Source organism: Propithecus coquereli, unplaced genomic scaffold (genome assembly GCF_000956105.1).
Source record: "Propithecus coquereli isolate 6110/MARCELLA unplaced genomic scaffold, Pcoq_1.0 Scaffold501, whole genome shotgun sequence".
Lineage (NCBI taxonomy): Eukaryota > Metazoa > Chordata > Mammalia > Primates > Indriidae > Propithecus > Propithecus coquereli.
In genome coordinates this window covers 893,522-898,853 of record NW_012150853.1, presented here as the reverse complement: position 1 = coordinate 898,853, position 5,332 = coordinate 893,522, and the positions used below count along the sequence as shown (strand labels likewise).

At 52.0% G+C, this 5,332-nt stretch overlaps 1 non-coding gene across 1 annotated transcript; it reads left to right on the top strand.

Annotated features, from left to right (window-relative positions):
* Window positions 1-1,394: 1,394 nt before the first annotated feature.
* TRNAM-CAU lies at window positions 1,395-1,466 on the top strand. The gene has a single exon. It is a non-coding gene; the product is annotated as a tRNA-Met (tRNA).
* The last annotated feature ends 3,866 nt before the right edge of the window (window positions 1,467-5,332 follow it).

The following is a 5,332-nucleotide window of genomic DNA, read 5'->3' as shown; positions in this document are numbered from 1 at the left end:
GCTCATAGGGCCCAGGGACTGGCCCAGGGTCCAGGTAAGGGGGTACCGCACCCTCACCTGTCTGGCCTTTGGATACTGACAGTTCACTGCTGTGGCCAGTGCTGGGGTGGTCGTGACCCCCGTTGGCCTCCTTCAACCCTGCTCATAAGAATAATTCGTTGAACTAGCTGCAGCCATCTTCAGATATCCTAGCTGGTACTTACAGTTTCATCCCAGAAGTTTCATTCTCTTTTTCCTGATGCTTCTGTTAGTTCAAGAGAGGAGACACTCTGCTATCTGCAGCTACAAGCTTCCCTGACTTTTCACAATGCTAATTCAAAGATTTCCCCCCCAAAGGATTTATGTCCAACATGTTCTTGGGGGAACAGTTTATACCTTCTTGAAAATGTAAGCTTTTATTTGTGTTTCTCTTCAAATCAGTTTCTTGTAAAACTGAATTGCAAGATTTCCTGACACGTTAATTTTAAGCAGTTTCTTATGCAAGAAATGGCTTCCTTGGCTACTGGGAAGAAGTAGGTCAAGAGAAGCAGAATTAAAAGGATAGTTTGTTCATAATTAAACAAATTAGAAGTCATTTTGAACTGATGGGAGAAATGATGTTTTTGTTCCTTTCCAAAATCCAACCACCACCACCAAAATACAGTACTGTCACCATGTCCAGGGACATGGACACTTTGAACTATACAGGTTGTGTTTGTTGATTTGTTCTTTTTTTTTTTTTGGAGATGGGGTCTCGCCGTGTTGCCCAGGCTGGAGCACAGTGACTATTCTCAGGTGCGATCATGGTGCACCACGGCCTCAAACTTCAGACCTCAGGGATCCTCCTGATTCAGCCTCTCAAGTAGCTGGAACTACAGGTGTGCACCACTGGGTCTGGTGATGTTTATTTTTTTGATAGAGGGTCTCCACTCTGTTTCCCAGGCTGGAGTGCAGTGGTGCAATCACAGTTTAGTGTAGCCTTCAACTCCTGGACTCAAGGAATCCTCCTACCTCAGCCTCCCGAGTAGCTAGGACTATAGTCATGCACCACTATGCCTGGCTAATTTTTTTTAATTATTTGTAGAGACAGGGTCTTGCTATGTTGCTTAGGCTGGTCTCGAACTTCTGGGCTCAAGTCAGCTTTCAGCCTCCAAAATTGCTGGGATTACAGGCATGAGCCACCATGCCCGGCCAATATTTTGTCTTTAACAGCAGAAAAGGACATGAATTCATAGATCGTCTTCCTAAATTGAGGGAGGGAAAACAAAAGTCTAGTTTATTTGCAACTGGGCACTGCCTTGCCCAGCTGGTGACCAGTTAATCACGGGTTAGTTCCCCCTGGCCGGTAGGGGTCGCTGCAGCTCGGGAGGCTGTCAGAATGGTCACCATCTGAGCCAGCAGAGGTGGATGAAGCCAGCAGAGTGGCGCAGCGGAAGCGTGCTGGGCCCATAACCCAGAGGTCGATGGATCGAAACCATCCTCTGCTACAGACTCTCCTTTTCCGCCCTGCGGCTCCACCTGCATCCCTGATCCCATCCTGTTGAGGGCACCCGGCAGCAGCCAGTTCCAGCATGTAATGTTCAGCACTCTGGACTCTGAATCCAGCAACCCGAGTTCAGATGGTGGGGGAACCTGCCACACCCAGTGGCCCTTTTGTTCCCTCCCTTTCCTGTCCCTCCTCCGCGAGCCTGGGAGCTGACTCACCTGGGACCCCACCAGGGAAGAACTCAGCATTGGTGTGCACTCAGGAAGGTGCTTCTGGTCCGCTCCTCCCTCCCTGGCTCGAGGAGCAGGCCTTTGGGGAGTTCCTGACTTTTTTTTTTCAAAATCCAATCCAATTTTTTTCCTCTCTCTTGTTTTGGCTTAGAAAAAGGAGACCAAAAGGAGCTCATACTGTATGGCTTGTTCTGAGACGTCCACGTCAGTACATAAAAATTCTACTTCATACTTTTTTTCTTTAGGAAGGTAACATCTGACGTTTATTGAGCACTGACTGTGTGCCGGGAGCTGTTCTGAGCGCTCTCCTGGTACCTTGCTTAATCCTCACCCCGTCGTGCGTTTATATCCATTTTATTGGTGAGGACCCCGAGACACAGACCAGTTAAAACAACTTGCTGAGTAACACAATTCCGGAGCAGCCAGAAGCACTGCCCTCCCGACCACATAGGGCCGTCACCTCCACGGGGCTGTAACCGTCTGAGGACAGAGCCACACAGGCTGTCATTCTACACCCTGGCCACTTAGATGTGATCCCTTGGAGGAGGTAGTGACAATGATGGGCTGACATCGACTGAGCACTCACCATAGGCTGGTGTCTCCACCTCGGCGCTGCGGACATTTGAGATCAGATGATTCTGTCGTGGGGCTGTCCTGTGCTGTTTCACACTTTAAGTGCTTCTGGACATACTGACAAATACCTGACCAGGTTCGCTGGAGAACTTGTAGTTAGGTGTTGCGGATGGCTTGCTCTTTATACAAACGGTAACGAGCGCCTGCAGGTACTCCTTTGGGAAGGCTCCTGCGACTCAAACTTTGGGGACTTCTGTCTCAAGTGAGGGCGTCACTGCCAAATTGCATTCGGGCCGACGGCACGTGAGCACCTGCTCTTCTCACTAAGCTCAATACTTTATAAAAACCATTCACCTACTGGACAAAAATAAAAATAATTTGCATTTCTATTTATTTTTTTAGAGACAGGGTCTTGCTCTGTTGCCCAGGCTGGAGTGCAGTGGCACAATCAATCATAGCTCACTGCAGTCTTGAATTCCTGGGCTCAAGCGATCCTTCTGCCTCAGCCTGCCAGGTTGTAGCTGGGACTACAGGTGCCACCATACCTGAAAAATTTTCAATTTAAAAATAAGTGTTCAGCCCTGGCACTGCTCTCCTTGTTTTCAGGACACACAGCTCATTCTCATTCAAAAAGTCCAGCCTGTATCCAAAAATGACACCACGCCCTCTGCACTGGTGGACTCACGTTTCCTAACCATCGGAGTTGAGAGTTTGTTTGCTTTACACAAATGCCACGCAAAAGCCAAACGATCAAGTGGAAAGAGGTGAAGCAGAAATGCAAATGTTGGGCCCCACCTGGCGGCTGAGTGAGCGTGGGCAAGCTGCCACCGTTCCGTCATCTGGCCTGGATGCAGTGGGAGGTTACACGACCGACCACGGCAGGTCCTGGGCCCATCAGGTCCATCGCTCAGTTTAGGCCGGCGGCTGAGGCTGTGGGACACGCCCTGGGCCAACGTCCAGTCCGTGATGGAGCAGGCACAGTGGCAGAGCTAAGGAAGGACCCACGTGGACAGTGTGCCCCTGCTGAAGAGCATCAGCTCTCAGGCCAGGTGGAAACAGGACTGAGAAATCTGGGCTTGGCCAGCCAGACCCCGAGCACCGAGATGCAGATCTAGTGACCAGGACAGCAGTGCACACGTTTATTCGATCAGACGTGGTGAGGTCCACTGCAGACCACAGCAGCACCCGAACTCCAGCAGAGGCGGAAAGTTCCTGCACAGCGGTGTCAGTGGGGTGGATGCCCAGGCTTACCTGTCCTCCCCACGCCAGGGCCTGCAGGGCTCACCACCAGACCGTCCACGGCCACACCCGGCCTGGCCTGTGCTGCCCCTTGCTGCTTGTATTGGTTGGGTTATAACAAAGGGAAGGAAACCTCTCGACTGTTCTCTTGTGCAGAGAAAAAACACACATGGCCATACCCCATGCTCAGCCACAGTGAGACCGCAGGTCACGTTTCGACGTCCAGTCGCTCAGCCTGGCCTCCCTCGAGGCCCACAGGAGGCTTCGTGGCAGGCTGGCTGTAGTGGACGTGCCGTGACAGTTCTCCCAGAGCGTGATTTCCTCACTGCGCCTGGAAGAGGGCAGCCCACACCTGCCTCCTGCACCCTGGGAGGGAGACAGGACGACTGTCCTGACTCCACACTAGGTGACAGCTCAGGAAGTACGAGGTGAGGCCACCTGGGCTCAGGAGTGGAAAGGGACACGGCATAGCTGGGGAGAACAACATCTGGTCACCCGGCGCTCCGCACTCAGACGCTAAATTGTTTATTCTGTAATCAGCTACTTGAGGATGGAAACCCAATTGTGTATACATTGAAAGCAAAAAAAAAAAAAAAAATGCACAACTTAAGATAATACATCCAATTTTCCACAAGACAGGTACGTAGGTACAGCACATGAACAACGTGCAGGGCTCTGTCCCACTGAGGGTCAGCGACGTCGCCACTCACGCTGACCCCATCTGAGGGCTCCGTAAAGCTGACCCCGGCCCGTCAGGCCGCCTCGCTTCACCGCTTCCCCAGGAAGCATCTAGTGTGCAGTTTCGCCACTCTGTGCATCTCCCGTGGGTCGCCAGCCCCTTGTGGATTAACCGCCTTCTCCTCTCTTTTGAGGCGAGCTCGCACCAGCAGTGCGGTGCAGGGCTGGAACCCGCCACCGAGCAGAGGCCTGGCAGAGTGAGCGCATCGGGCAGGTCCACTCGTGCGGGAAGAAAATCCTATCTGAGGACAACAGGAAAGTGCTGAGAGGAGGCCGACCCTTGGGAAGCTCTCCCCTAACCCAGGGCCAGCAGGGCCTGGCCGTCCCCAACGCCAACCCCGACAGCACTGAAGGGGAGCCTTGTGGGCAGCGTGCTTGGGTCCGCACTGTGACACTTGTCACCCCTGCTAGGCCTTTCTCGGACTCCAGCTCAGAAGGACGTGAAAGTTGCAGTTGGGGCCCTGGGTCCTTGCTGTGGACCCAGGGGGTGGCAGCTACTGCACTCTGGTCTGACTGTGAGGAATGCGGCCTACTGCTGCCAAAACTTAGGATTTTTTACAAGAAAAGCTGGAAATACAGATTTGTATTATGAGTCTCTTGATTCTAAAAGGTGGCCGTTTATTCATTCTGGCAAAAACCTTTACAAGGGTAACACGGTGCGTAAAAATAAGACCCAAAAAGGACAGGGGAGCTAGGACCATGCCCTGGAGGCCCAAGGCCAACGGCGTCCCTGGGCCCCGTCCCGCCTCTGCCCTCATGTCCATGTCACGTGACCTCTGCGGCATTTGAACCAGGACCTCTGGGGGCCTTGGCTCCTCACGGGACACTTTTTGGATTTTTTTAAAAACCTAAAAAACAGTAATCTATTTCTGTTCTCACTCTTTGGGATTTTTTTCCTCAATGTTAGGATAAAAAGGTACTTAGGTTGGGGAACTCCTCCTCTCATGTTAAAACATTTCCAACCCCACACACGCGACGAAGATAGCACCACACGGAACTGCAGGAGGGGCCTCCAGTGACGGCATAGCACAGATCTCTGAGAAACCAGGTCACCCACTGAGTTGTTTTCTCTAAGTGTCTTTAATAC